At 41.5% G+C, this 15,703-nt stretch overlaps 1 protein-coding gene across 1 annotated transcript in view; it reads right to left on the reverse strand.

Annotated features, from left to right (window-relative positions):
* ARHGEF28 (Rho guanine nucleotide exchange factor 28) overlaps window positions 1-15,703 on the reverse strand; it is a 128,850-nt gene that overhangs the window by 97,938 nt on the left and 15,209 nt on the right. The gene's annotated exons all lie outside the window — the stretch shown is intronic.

Below are 15,703 nucleotides of genomic sequence, written 5' to 3' on the forward strand. Positions count from 1 at the left end.
CACTGTTGCAACTCTACAGCTGAGTTTCAAAAAATACTAGTTCCCAGATACCTGCCCATGTGTGTTGTTTTTTGTTTTGTTTTGTTCTCTTATAGTAAACAGAAAGCAACCAGCCAAGAAAAGTCTGCCATACAATGGCTTCAAAAAAGAACAGGAAAGGGATCTGAGAAGCAGCAAACAATAACAAGTGTCTGACATGTTCAAGGGAGGAAATTTAGATGAAGTTGCATTTCCTCAAAGAGGAGGACAGCTTGCTCCAACGTGGTTCCTGGCTGCCACGGTTGCTCGAAGTAAGACTGGATTTGCCCAAGCATTATCTGAACTGGTGTTTCAGGAAAACACACCGCAGAAGAATATCTCATCATTTCACACTTCCAAAAGATGCATGTGCCCTTGCTACTCTGAACAGCTGCTGTGACATGCGCTCCATCAGCTCCATGAGAAGTATGGTAAAAGCCTGCATCAAAGCATAACACGGTAGCATAGAAATTTCCATGGCTGAACAATACAGCTGTGCTCCTTTTCATTATATAATAAATGAGCCTCTTTGTGTAAACATGCTGGATAATTTGTGATCAAGTAAGAAAAAAGAAGTACTGGGGTGTTTCACCATCTCCACAACCTCAAGTGTCCGCAGGACTGCAGGCCATTTCTCTTGGTCCACATGCAGTGAGATCCTTGCCAGACCACTGCAAAGTCACATCTTTGACTGCCTTCCCCAAGGACATCCTTCTTGTCACTTGTAACAACGCAAATCCTGCGTTTGTTTTCCTCTTAAACACAAGCGTGTCTATTGAGCTAGAGCTAAAGAGGCAGAATCTAGTTTCAGACACACAACATCTTCCTTAAATAGGATTTTCTGGCAAGATTAGATGTAAACAACTTTAGGAGACTAGCACTGAGAGCAGACATGTCTGTCATCCCCAGAAATTGATGCTTATCTCTTTTTATTAGCCTGAAGTGTTACTGTAACTGCCAAGTGCTTTCTCCTGCTTCTCTTTTTCACAGTTATACACAGAACTGGTCTTCTTTTTTCTATTATTATTTGTAACTTATATCCTTTTTTTTTTTTTTTTTTTTTAACTATCATTTTTTTCATCTTTTTATGTTAGTTGTGAATGGGTCTTTTTATTGGTTGAGTAATGCTATGGATGGCTATTCTGGGGAGACAGGAACAGGGTATGTCCCTGAAATATCTCAGATAGCTCCAAGGACTGCTCCAGTATGAGCTTTGCTGCCAGCAGCCTGGTGCAGGGGAGCACCACATGGGCCATCACTCACAAACCACCTCTGAACCCTCTGGACCCCTAAGGCTGAAGGACTACATAGGCAGCCAGCTTTCACACTGCGCAACTGCAAGAACACTGGAGATATTTTCGTGGCAGTACTTCTCATTTTATAAACCAACTCTTAGAAAAAAAAAAATCAACTTTAAATTGTAACTGTTGTCTTACACTGCTCCTTAAAAAAAAAAAAAAAAAAAAAAAAAAAAAAAAAAAGTCTGTTTAGACTCAGTGAAGATAGAGGAACAACTTCAGAAACACTGATCACACTGCCAGATGTGAGGAACAATTTCACAACTCCTTGTCTTCTAAAGGGTGGAGGGAAAAAGCAAAAGGGAAAATACAGTGCAAAGCTCAAGTGTATATGATAACAGTTTTTTCATAAGTCCTACCTTACAACCCTTCAGAGGAAGAAACTGCTAGTAACTTAAGGAAAAAATTACAGAAGAAAGGCAAATAGGCAGCTATCTTGTATCTGCCCAAATAATTAAGTGCTTCATTTTGAAAATTCTGTGCAATTCAAAAAAAGGAGGGTTAAACCATATAATACGAGAGAAAACTCAAAGATAAAAGAACTTTCACAGCTCAATAGAAGTCTGCGTGCTTTCTGATGCTGGGTGATTACCACACCTGGCATCAGAGGCAATTACTTCACTAAACATAAGTTCGTCTCCAGCACTTCCAAATTGCATCCATCCCACCTATAGACTTCCTTATATCATACTCCTCAATTCCATACTCCTCAGTTGCCTCCACTAAAATATGTATCAGTTTCCATTAGTTGATCGAGCCACTATGTGTTTTTTTTTCTCTAGCTTTGAAGTATCTCTTTTCTTCTCACCTACTCATCTCCAAAACATCCTTGGGACATTTACATCATCTCCCCTTCTCACCCTCTGAAAACCTTGTGCAACTGCATCCTGTTGCCACTGGACTTCTGGAGTTCATGCCTGCCTTTTCATCCTTTCCTGTCCCTTCACTGCTTTGCACAGCACTTGTCCCATCCAGCCATGCCCCGTGCCTGCCAAGCTGCTGCCTGCCCCCTCTTCACCCTCTCTTCTCACTTCTGCCTTCCTCATCCTCTCTTCTGAGCTCCAGCCTTCAAAATGTAGTTAATACCACAATTAAACCTGAATATTTAAGCATCTTCTCCTTAACTCCAGCTACCCTTAGTGCACAATTATGTCTATTTAATGACAAGTTTGACAGTAAAGCAATATTTCCACGAAAAGCATCAAACGTATCTATGCTGCAGAGGAAATCACAGAATTTCTAGGTTGGAAGAGACCTCAAGATCATCGAGTACAACCTCTGACCTAACGCTAGCAGTCCCCACTAAACCATATCCCTAAGCTCTACATCTAAACGTCTTTTGAAGACTTCCAGGGATGGTGACTCCACCACTTCCCTGGGCAGCCTGTTCCAATGCCTCACAACCCTTTCAGTAAAGAAGTTCTTCCTAACATCTAACCTAAAACTCCCCTGGCTCAACTTAAGCCCATTCCCCCTCGTCCTGTCACCAGGCACGTGGGAGAACAGACCAACCCCCACCTCACTACAGCCTCCCTTGAGGTACCTATAGAGAGCGAGATGGAGATCATGGGACTGGCTGGAACTAGAAAGCCTACATACAGTGTTTGATCAACTTCTTTCCTACATTTGCAAAATCTTTTTTTTATATATACATTTGAATAAAATTATTATACTGTTAATATAATTATCATACATGTTGTATATGTAGCATACATATAATTGTATCTCTGTATATACACACACTACAGAAAAAAAAAAGAGAAAAAGATGCCATAATGCAGCTAGACAATGTCACAAACAGATGTGACTGATGGAGATGACCGCACCCACGACTGCATCCATTTGCTCTGCTGGCACAAATGTGTTTAACAGTCTTCCTAAATCCTGTGACCACTTTTCTCCTCCACTTTCCTCCAGCCTTTGCTGGCAGAGGTTCATTAATTGCACACAGAAAAAACAGAATGCCAAATATCAATACTATTGAATATTGAGGATGATATTATTGTTGCTACAAGAGGTGTCTCAGTATATGCCCATGAACACATTAAATGTGCCTTACTCTTTGAATTGCAGTGAGAGAGCACCACAACTAGAATGTTGTTCATTTCCTCTGTGTAAAGCCAACTTTGTCACCAGAACCTTTTGTTTTGTTTTTTATTTTCCCCTCAAGCAAAGATCATCTGCAGTCAAGTCTAGAAAACTTCCAGGTAGAAACAGTCAGAGAAAGGGATTAGCCTCCTGCATCTGGAGAAGGAGGAAAGATGCATCCAGCTCCCAAGCCAGACCAATATGCAGTCTTTGCAGGTGGAGAAGGAAGAAGAGGAGATAAGGTGAAAATGCCAGTTCATTTAGCTCTTTGCACTCAGTTTTTAGATGTTTGGCCTTGCCTTTAGCTGTATTTAAATCCAGACATTCATGAGCGTTGACTTTGCCATGTACTCATCTCTGTATACAGGCAAGCCACTGCTTTATTGGGAGCTGTCACTCCCAGTAAGCAGTAAACTCACTTTACTGATCACCTCAGAGTCTGGGGAAGCCACTTGTTGGAGACTAATTCAGACAACTTCATTAGGAAAAACAAAACAAAACAAAACAAAACAAAAAACTTAGGATGTCCTAGGCCACATAAAAACAGCCTGGAAGGACTACCAACATACATATACATATACATATTAAATTAAACAAAATTTCAGTGCTACAACTACTTCAGATTATTATTTTTTGCAGCAGTTGTTAATGCACAGTTTTAGAACAATGCAAACAGCTTCAGAAACATGTACCAGCTTGATTTCTGTCAGCCTCACTGCACATACAATGTAAGCTCAACTAGGCAGAAGCCCAGAGCTCTTAGCCTTTTGAGAAAAAGGCTTATGCTACTAGCTTAAACCTGAAGGATAGTTTACACCTTTCCAGTACACCCACTCCTGCAGAGGCAGTGCCTTCCCCAGTCCGTCGGGGGGCGAATGTGCCCAGCCCAGCCCCAGAAGCAGGCTGCAGTGGAACAGCAGGAGCTACTTGCACAGATCTTTCCTAAGTAAACAACAGCACGGCACAATGCTATGAGTCCCACAAGAAATTCCTACACTCTCAGAAAACATTTGTTTGGTAGCACTGCTACTGCCTCCAGCAAAAGTGCTTGCTCCACTGCTCCCCATTCCATTTTGCAAGGTAATATTGCCAATTACCTTTTCTTGTGTACTTCTCTATAGTGCACAAACCTCTACAATTGACCCACTGCTGAAGTATGAAGAGATTAATATTAGGGTTATCAGCACCTAAAACTAGGCAATTGAACCCTAATTTAAATATTAACAAACAGAGCAAAACCAACAGAAATAAATAAATAAATAAATAAATAAATAAATAAATAAAGATAGATGGTGTACACATGACCATGTGCTCCTGGAAGGCCATGTTTGTTCTGAGCCTCTTCCACACAATTTAGCTGAAAACACATCCTACTGGCATATTTCTTTCAGAACGGTGTGTGTTTCTAAATAGAGAACCAATTTAAGCTTAATGGTTATCCTTTTCGTGCTAAAACCGAAACTATAAGGCACACTGGCACCAGCAAAGCGGCCTGAATACAAGGCAGCTGTGAGAGCATGGAAGCAGAGGACTTCTCTGGGCCACATTCCTGAGAATCTACCAGTGGCTAGGAAGCTTTGCCTTTGACATTATTTTCACCAGTTCATTGTCTAATGACAATTCAACATCTCTCCCATTGTTTACTTTCCCTAACAAGCCTATTTATATTCAGATGGACTTGGAAAAACATAAGAGGAAGTTACAGGTTTATTTCCATGCGTAGGTAAGCTTAAGGATGATTCTCAGCCTCCACATGGATCTAAGATTGTTAAATCCTCTTTCAATAAAAGCGAAGGAAAGGATGTGCCCCCTTTACCATCTCAGGAAATAAACACAGCCCCTGGTCATTACTTGTTTCTCACAAAAATGCTGGGGAAGGTTCTTGCCTTCAAGTTCATACAGTGTTGATTCTGGCAGACTTGTACAGGAAGTAAATTTTAAAGTCAAAGGGTGTTTGTTGAGACCAACCTGACAGTGTATTGCTTAGATTTACACTCTAAACAAGAACCTCAACTTTACCTAGCCACCACACAGCAGCAGGAGATCTCTCAAATATCATCTATGCTTGTAACAGCCAAGAACTTCAGACAGACACAACATCTGCAACTGCAAAATGTACCACAAAAGTCATTGCAGACCACTGCAGATAAACTTCTGGTCAACCACCTGAAGTGCTGCTGCATGGACCTTCATTTAAAAAAAAAAAAAAAAAAGAAGAAAAGAACTTCATGTAGAGTACATTGCAGTATCCCAGTTATCTCAAGTTCAAAATTAGAGAGGCACAGACCACATTCCTACAGCCTGAATCAAGAATAAAAATATTAAAATGTTCAAAGAGTAGAAAGGAACTGGTGTTCGGAACCAGAGCTCCAGAAAATGCCACATGCATCATGAGACTGGAGAAGATGAGGCCCTTCCAAGCCCTCAGAGATGCAGCATCTGGTAGAAAGACCCTATGGGCAAAGGCCAGAAGCTCCTGCTTCTATGAGCTCCCCCAAACGTGCCCCACTCGCAGCAAATTCAATACCTTCAGCATCAGTCAAAGAGAAGGGCTTTCAACTAAAAATTGCACAGAAGAAAGGGTTATTTTCCCTAAAGAGCTTCTTAAAGACTAAGAAACTTTGGGTGCAAGCCATTTTCTTTAAAGAGCACTTGCGAAACTCTCCATCTATATAAGCCAAAAGGAGTTTTGCCACTGATTCAATGACAGCCAAGAGTATCACTGCAAACCCTGAAATAAATTAAATTAAATTAAAAAAAAAAAAAAAGCTGCACCCCAAATTTTGCAGGCCCTGGGCACAGAATGCGATCAGGGAGGTGGGGCAGCAGCTGTGGGGGTATTAAAAGTGATGACAATCCTACTCCAAGCACATTAAACCTGTGACCAAGCTGTTGTTTGGCAGGTTTGACATCTTTGGGATCCATGAAGAAAAACATACCTCTTATAACCAGTGAAAAGGCTGCACTGGTACTGGTGCCAAGAAAGAGATTAGGAAGGTTTGTGTTTTTAACAGGATTTATAGTTCTAAGCAATTTTTCAATGTAACCAAACAGCGGTTTTTTTTTGGACATACATTTTTATCTGGCTTCTCTAGGGTGCTTGAGAGCTGATAGGGATGGGTTCTGACTATGTTCTGCATGCAGGGTGCATGGAAGAACCATGCCACCATTCCAGCGAGAGAAGCAGAGGGAAATGGAGGTACCAAACCCTCAAGGCCTAGGCAGGCAGGACAGGATGGTGACGCTTCTAGTGCATCTGATCACCCTGCCTCATGATAAATCAGTGGCCCTTAACCTGAACAGAGCTTCTTCCTTTTTGAATTAATTTAGGTAACATCACTGTCTTCACTAGCAACCTGCCCCAGCAAAGCTGGTGCAATGCAAAAACATCTCTAGTGGTCTGCCAGGCCCGGCCCACTGCACCGGGTAACTGAAAATGTACTAATTGATCCCAATTCTTCTACCCCCAGCCTGGGGAAGTCTACGTTCCCAACAGATTTTTACCATGGAAATAATTAATTCCATTGTGACATACACTTAGCATACATCGTAAAGTACGCTAAAAATATTTTTATCAAGCTATATGAGCAACATAATAGCTGCAGAAATACTGCATGAACACAACACTTTCAAGGATATTATCTGTAAATATAACAGTATAAGTACACCGCATATATGCAGCTTGATGGTTCCAGGAAAATATCTGTGCACAATGGTAAAACACGGTGCCTTTTTGATCCAAAAATGCAAGTTCCGACATTCTGAAGTAAATGCAAATCCCTAAGCATTGCTAGCAATAATGGAGCATTTGCCCTCTGTGTAAAGCTGCCACTACAATTTAACATAGATATGCATACTAAACAGTGCATTCCAGTATAAACTCTAAGTTAGGCTCATAGACAATGTTATTTCAGAATTATATTTATTTATTTTATCTGCACCTCAAGTACTGTGTTCAGTTTTGGGCCCCTCGCTACAAGAAGGACATGGAGATGCTTGAGTGAGTCCAGAGAAGGGCAACGAAGCTGGTGAGGGGTCTGGAGAACAAGTCCTACGAGGAGCGGCTGAGGGAGCTGGGCTTGTTCAGCCTGGAGAAGAGGAGGCTCAGGGGCGACCTTATTGCTCTCTACAGATACCTTAAAGGAGGCTGTAGCGAGGTGGGGGTTGGTCTGTTCTCCCACGTGCCGGGTGACAGGAGGAGGGGGAATGGGCTAAAGTTGCACCAGAGAAGGTTTAGGTTGGATATTAGGAAGAACTTCTTTACCGAAAGGGTTGTTAGGCATTGGAATGGGCTGCCCAGGAAAGTGGTGGAGTCACCATCCCTGGAGGTCTTTAAAATACATTTAGATGTAGAGCTGAGTGATATGGTTTAGTGGAGGACTGGTTAGTGTAAGGTCAGAGGTTGGACTCGGTGATCTTGGAGGTCTCTTCCAACCTAGACGATTCTGTGATTCTGTGATCGTGTAATTCTGTGATTTCAGATAATTATAGCAAGTGCATTGAAACTGTTGTTTAATTTATCAGTTGTAAGATGAGACCTCACACTCATGCACCAAACTTAAGGCCGGAAGAGAAAATCCTGTTAATGTAACTTAAAACACTACAGTATGAAAGAGGCAGGAGAATTTTCTCACTACTTTTCTCATCTTTACACAGGCCTTGCAAGAGTGTAAGGTTTGCTTTATCTGACCACAGCAAGCATATTAAAACATTTAATCAATGTTCAAAAAAATCACTTAAGATCTTGCTATTTGAAGGTGAATTGTTAAATATATTTCACTTGTGCTTACATAAGAGGAGTGGCATGACAGTTTCCCTGAGCATTTTAATGACCTTTATAATAAAGCTTAGCTGCAACAATCAACAAGCCTACACAAAAGATGACAAAGCAACAGTAGAGAAATTGTTAACACAACAAGATTGTTTAACACGAAATAAATTACTTAAGTCATTAATAACAAGGACAAAGTTGTAAAGATGTCGTTCTAACATTTAGTGATATGGCTGTAATATTCACTGGGCAGTCCTTGTAGCCAGACTGCAGTAAATATTGTGATGGACTTGTTTAAGAAAGCACATTTTATATTTTAAAGGAATGCGATGGGATTCAAGGCTACATACACAATGAAACAGCAATTACTCCCAGGGAAGGAAAAGAGCAACAAAGTAAAAAACAAAATCAGAGATAAAAGCTGAACATTTCTGTATAACCATTAACACTCTAACTGTATAGCTAATAACATCTTAAACAAAAATAGCTGTTTTTTCCCAGATTAACAATTTGGCAGAATAAGCAACCAAAATAATTCATATCTTTTATATCCAGAGTAATAGCACAAGTCTAATTCCACATAGACCGGAGATGCGATGTGATGGTATGGTCATACTCAAAACAGTATTACACATTGCCTAAAAGCCTTCACACTGATATTTTTATTAAAACTATATATGTACATAAAGGTGCTTTGAGAAGAGCCATGTCCTCTGCTTATACAAAATGGCAAAACTCCACCAGCACTACAAGAACCTCTCTCATTCACAGCAGAAAAAAAAAATAAATAAATCAGTCTTCAGCATTTGCACGTGTGAACAGGAAATCACTTGAAACAACAGGACTTTTACATACCGAGTATTTTTAAGCTCCTTTTCAGCATGAGGTAGCTTTTGAGAAATGCAGAGAAAGCATTTCCACAGAAATTCCAAGCACAATTAAGAAACATCTGCTCCAGCAATAAGATCTTGTCAAAAGAGCAAGGAGAAAGTGGCTCAGTGACCACTTGGGTCTCTGAATTGAGCCTGAAGGATGCTTCCAGCAAGGTTGAAGGTCAACCTTGAGGAGAAAATACTTATCAGAGAAATTCCTTAATGAAGATTCATTCCCTGCCCTCTTTCGATATGGAGTATCAGCAAGTTCACCATTTTGGTAGTGATGCAGTGCCTTTTTGAAAGGGAAGGTAAGTGTTTGCTGCAGCTATTGCCACCTCATCAGCTGCTTAACAACCAGGGGTCACACATCCAAATAAAATGGGAAAAAAAAAATTACAGTATTTCCAAACAGATGACAGAAGTATGCTCCTCAAAGAAAACAAACAAACAAACAAACAAACAAGCAAGCAAAAAGGTGGGGAGGGGGATAGGGTCAGGGAGCTGGAAGAGATCCTGAAAGGTCTGACTCTGCACTTCAGGGCAGGACCAGCTCTACTGCAGTTACTTCTAAATGATGGGGTTTGTTTCACATGTCCTAAAAGCACCCTGCAGACTGTCAGTTTGCACTAGGTTGGTGCAAACATGGAACATCTTCCCACCCAAGCAATGCTCTGCTTGGCCTCTCCCGTTCTACAGCCGGCACATGCTTTGGCTTTTTCAAGAGCTGAGATGTTTGGCCTTACAAGTCTTTGGCCTTCGTACATAGTAACTGGGTGAAACGTAATGGCCAGCAATGTAACAGAAGACTGCACTAAATGGAGCAGAGCCTTCAGTACCAGTGTTTTCACTCATAAGTTGAGTTCTAGCCAGTTAATGCCTCTGAAGCAGGATGGTTTTTTAATTATTTTGAATAGGAGGGGAAATGAAAGTTCATGTTTTATTTTGTTAGGCTTTAACAGATGATCAGTCTTTAAATTGTGTGTGCAATCCTCCTTATTGCAATCCTCCTCCCTCAGTGACAAACTGAAGCACATTGGCTGTTGTGGGGGTCTTTGAACTTGCATACACGGGTATTTTCCCACAGCTGGTGCTCCAAATTAAGATACACCTTCTGCTGCCTCCCTAGTTTAGATAGTGACCTTCTTCATGGCCAATCACAAAAAAAAAAACAAGTTTTGTGTTGGGAACTGCAAGGCTTGGGCCCTGGGAAAAGGAAGATCAAGAGGCAAATAAATCTAGTATAACCTGAACAATCAGCCATTTCAGGAATGAATATATTCTTGGTGCCTAGCTCAGAAGTTCAAGGACTTTATAGGATCACAAGTACGTGGCTGGATTCCCCCATGGCTTGGCTGCAGAAACTCAAAATTTAGCCAAAAGCAAGAAAACCCCCAACTGACTTTGCAAATCATAAAGATGAATAGAATGATTCAAAAGAGAAAGCATCCAGTAATTTTTCCCTCATTGTAGCTCAGTAAGTGATAAGCTGCTTCTTTCAATCTATTTAAAGACAAGCCTGAAATGACATTAATCTATCATCTAAACACAGGGCTGAACATTTATGAGTTGCCATGAGCTACATCCAGCCAACACCAGTCTGACCCACAACAGACATGGACATAAAATCTCACTTTTGTCGAAATAGTGAGAGCACACAATACAAAGCTTACACCGTGTTTGTGCTTTATATGCCTGCTGCATGTTAGCAGCAGGAAAACAGACAACACCTGATCTGACCGCTGGTACAGAGCTAACCTGCCCATGTGTTTAAACAATCTGTACCAGCAGAGCAAATTTATATCAGATCAGGACTCTGCATCACGTGGCTGTGATTTTCTGAATCTGTCACTAGCAACCTTAAGGCTGTGTTTAATGCTGAATCAAAACTGTGATAACAGGTAAGGTGGATAAAAGTTTTCAGTCTCCCATATAGCAAAGTAAAAAACACAAGTAGAGAACACATCGTCTCATTCTGGAATTGCTGGATACTAATAAAAATAGGTTGGATGCCTTTTTACAAAGAAAAAGAAAAAAGGAAAAAAAAAAAAACTTTTCAAGCAATACACAGTGCCAAAACATGTATTAACAGTCTTGCTGGTTAGTTGTTAAAAATATCATTCAGTATGTTGATGTCAATGGCAACACAATTTATGTTTGTGTTTAAAATCATATACAGGAATTAAGAACCCTGGGACTGAGCTGTTCACATACAGAGGTCAGAAACCTTCCACAACAAGGGGCATTAATAAAAAATGAACATCCATTCTGACATGTAACTGTTAACTGAAACAAGGGAGTTACCTCTTTCATTTGACTCAATTTAAAATAAATAAATTGGATTAGTTATTATTCTCATGTCCTGTGTGACATCAGGACTCTACTCTTGCAGACAATACACAAATGCATGCAGGTCCCTGATTAGAAAAATCATAATTTAAGGACTGACCATGGACAAAAAAATGGAAGGAGAAAAGTACAGTATGGGCACAAAAATGATCTGACTGCTGATGAATGTGCTTTGAAATACCCACTCTTTTCCTCCATACATTTTAAAATAGATCTCATTGTTTTACATGTATTTCCTGAGTCTCATTGTGGCAGCAGCTACACATCCAAGCACAGACCAACCACTGTGCAGGCTCTTTTGTGAGCACCCCAAGCAAGCCACCCACGACAGACCTGACCAGGCTCCCATAGGGGTCAGCAACAAAACACCCACTGACTGTGCTGGACCAGGCCAGCAAACACAGCACTGTGCATGAGCAAACACATGCTGGAAGCCTGACAGACATTTACATTTTAAACCACATTACTCTGTTGCGTTTCAAAGTCACCGTATAACAGGACAGTGATTTCAGCCTGGTTGAACACACAGACCATGGCCCAGACGTGGACACCACCACTGCAATGAAAAACCTCTCTCCTCCCATAGCAAGGAACTTGAAAGCAGAGGATGGCAAGATGGGGCAGAAGCGGGCTTCTTTCCCCACATTGCTGGCCAGAAGAGACTGAACACATTGCAAGGGCAGAAAAAGATAATAATAGTAATAAAAAAAAATCTGTACTCCATCCACTGTGGGAAACTCTATCCCTTCCCAGACCTCCTTCCCACTCAACTCCTTTTAGTTCAGCTGGGAAGGACAAGGAAGACATGGAGTTTGGCAAGGCAGATGACCAACTGCTCACTATGGGAGCTATATGTGAGGCTTACTGCCGCTTTCCACTTCCACCATGCAAAAACGCACTGGAATCCCATACTAGTTTGACCTTCACATCAATCACATTTCAAAAACAGAATACACTGTTGAATGATTTATATTAATTCTGTTTCCCAACTCTCACACAGATGAAACCCATGCAGTTGTAGAGAAGATAATAATCACAGTCCATTTGTCCTTCTGGCTATAAGCAGGCACACAAATGATATACATTATAAAACTATACAGAATTCCTTCCTGACAAACAAGATGATTCACAACTTTTTAACTGCCTTACTAAGTGTTTTTAAAGTCCCTCTTCCTACGGACCTCTGAACATTTTCCAACAGAAGATACGCTCAAATTATTCCTGGACATACTGCTAGAGTAAAAATGAAAACAGTGTTTATTTAATCATGCTTTGCATGGAGCGCAGAGCAGAGCTGAAAATTGTCAGAAGTATTCAGGGTTGTGTGATTATTAGAGTGTACTTTACCGTTGCCTTTAGCTGGAGCAACGACAACCAACAGCAAGCACTACAGAAAAATTTCACCACTGAGGTAAAAACAGCAGACAAACAGAAGTTCCTGACAGAGCACTAAATTAATCAATTTCCTGGATATAATCTTTTCAAACTAGACTTTCTACCATTCTGCTCTCTACTCTTTTGAGAGGACTTTGATCCCTAACCTAAAACTTCTGTCTTTAATTTATTTAGCTGTACATCAGGCATTCATATTCTGAAACTGTCCTGGAAGTATTTTACGTGAAGTGTACAGTATGAAAATCCACAATTATTTTTCCCCTCCGTGCCACTGCTGTGCAGACAGTATAACAGTGGGTGTACAAAGGCCACGGAAAACAAGGTGGAAGGAAGGATGGAAAACAAGGTGGAAGGAAGGATGACCGCTAATAACTAGCTGGAGAGAGCTCCCTTGCTTCATTCTTTAGCCAATGTCTACTGGCTTGTGTCTTTATTCAATGGTTGGAAATTAGCTTGATCGTTGGCTACAACCTTTTAGAATGAATTCTGTCTCATCGTATTTCCTTCACATAGAAACCCAAGCAGTTAAATTGTCAATAAATACAGCACTCATTGCTTTGAAGAACCTTAAAATTTAGTCCAGGAATTTGCTGTTGTTGTTCTTTGGGCCCCTAGGGTATGAAATAACTCCGTTATTTCACTTTGTCCTATTACTTACTCAGACACCTTCAATTACCAAGGTGCCTGTGAAAAAGCAGTTGTGCTTTCATTCAGATCCCAGACAATTATGCCTGCACATCCTGGAGGAACAAAAATATCACTGATTAAGAAAACAGTGAAGATGCTAACGAGCCCGACTGTAGCCCAGGTGTTTGCACAAACACTCCTAGAAGAGGGCATTTCCTATGAAAAAGGCAACAAGACCACAAGAACTTTAAAATCGTTACGTAATGACAGAAGGAAATAGAAGAGATCCAAGGGATAATTAATGGAGGTAGGCTGTAATCAGGCATGCCTTTGTAGGGATAGGCTACTAGTATATCACATGCAGTAAAAAAGCTGCCAGCTTCTGTCTTGCCCAAACCAGCACTTAATTTCCAGTTTTGCAGCTCCTGGGCAGCATTTAATGCAGGGAGGCTGACAGCAACCAGCAGCCAGGAAGCCACACAGTCATTTCCACTTGCTCAGGGCAAGTCCAGCTGGAAGGCCAGCTGAGGCCACCAAGTTGCTGCCTGAGTACCTCCTGCTACCCTGTGAGAGTGTGTACCAGGGAGCAAAGCTGGAGGCACAGCTGCTGGGGACCCCATTTATGCTCAGCTGCCAATGCACAGCTCTGCCCAGCCACGGTCTGAAGCAGCCGCTCGATGTGCCTGCATCTAAAGCAGCTGCACTCCTGTTTTTTGCATCATAAATAAGATGGGATACACTTGAGTCATGGATATGCCACAAACAGTTTGCATTAGAAGCAGTTTTCACTTTTCAAAGCAAAGCAAACAAAGCAAAGCAAAACAAAGGAAAATGTTCTTCATACAGACATCTTTAACATCTAAGTGGCTAAAGGCTACAGAGTAAGGATGCTGCCCCATCCTACCACTAAGTTAGGATCTGAGAAACCTGGACTGGATTGTGTTTTATCACACCTTTGTTAGGTTTGTAAAGGTAAGTGCACTTCACTGCACTTACCTTTAAAAAAGATGGTCTGAGCTAATGAAGTTAAACAACATTTCCTGACCACAAAAGAATATTTGTGACTTCCAAAGAAAAAAGTTAACAGGCACTGACGTTATGACAGCAATAGAAAATAGAATCAAGCCCACATCACACCACCAAAAGCAACCCACCAACCCAAACAAAACACGCAAAGAGCAGGACAAGCAAAGAACACGTTTGACCACATGAACTTTAAAGACTGATACAAGGAAAAATGCTGGGGAGGGGGGGGAAGGTGGGGGGAGACATGGAGGAGGGTGACTGGAAAACTTCACACACTCGTCACTCTGCAGCACATACCAGGCAAAGAGAACCACTGGTTCACTCCAAAGTGGGACAGCCTGAAGGCACCAATATGCTCTGCAGCTTCAAGCAGCTTGACACTATGTCCTAAACTCAGGCACCCCTGATCCAGTCAGAGGGAAAACCACTCAACCCTCAACCTTTGTAAGAGCACTGATACATCAGTAGATATATAGCTGTGCCTCCCTCCATGCAACCTACAGTTCAGCAGAGAAGCTGCTACAGTTTGAGAACCAAACCCAAACAGACATTCTTTTTGCAAAGAAGGCTGATGTTATCCAGGGCTTCATTAAGCAAAGTATCGCCATTGGGTCAAAGGAGGTGATCCTTCCCCTCTACTCACGCAGTGGTGAGGGGTGAAGCCACAGTACACACCTGCAGTGCTGTCTCCAGACATGGCCATACTGGACAGAATGCAGCAAAAGCACACCTAGATGATGAGGGGACTGGAGCACCTCTCCTGTGAGGAGAGGCTGAGAGAGCTGGGGCTGTTCAGCCTGGAGAAGAGGACGCTCAGAGAGATCAATCTAAGACTGATGAGAGGCTAGAACCTGAGCTGGCAAAAGTCGTGTGGAACATGGTAGATAAGGATGCAATTTGCAAGGTCCTGCAGTTTTGCCACCTAACCTAACCCATAACAGTGGCCTAAAAGAAAGTGGAGAGGGACTGTATCAGGGAGTATAATGATGGAACAAGGAATAATGGCTCTGAACAAATGGAGGGGAGATTTAGATTAGATGTGATGTGAGGAAGAAATTCTTCACTCAGAGCACAAAGTGCACATGGGCATTAGGGCTGAAGATGTACCGTGCTTCTGTTCTTTTCCATACATTAATTTTAATTACAAAAAAAAAATGTTAAAAATAAACCCAGGGCACAGGATGAGAGGTGGAGGACAATCCCTGTGGCCGAGGGGCAGCCTTTCTCTCTGGCAAGCCAAATGACCTGGGGGAGCCAGC

The sequence above is a fragment of the Netta rufina genome, assembly GCF_964035555.1.
Source record: "Netta rufina genome assembly, chromosome: Z".
Lineage (NCBI taxonomy): Eukaryota > Metazoa > Chordata > Aves > Anseriformes > Anatidae > Netta > Netta rufina.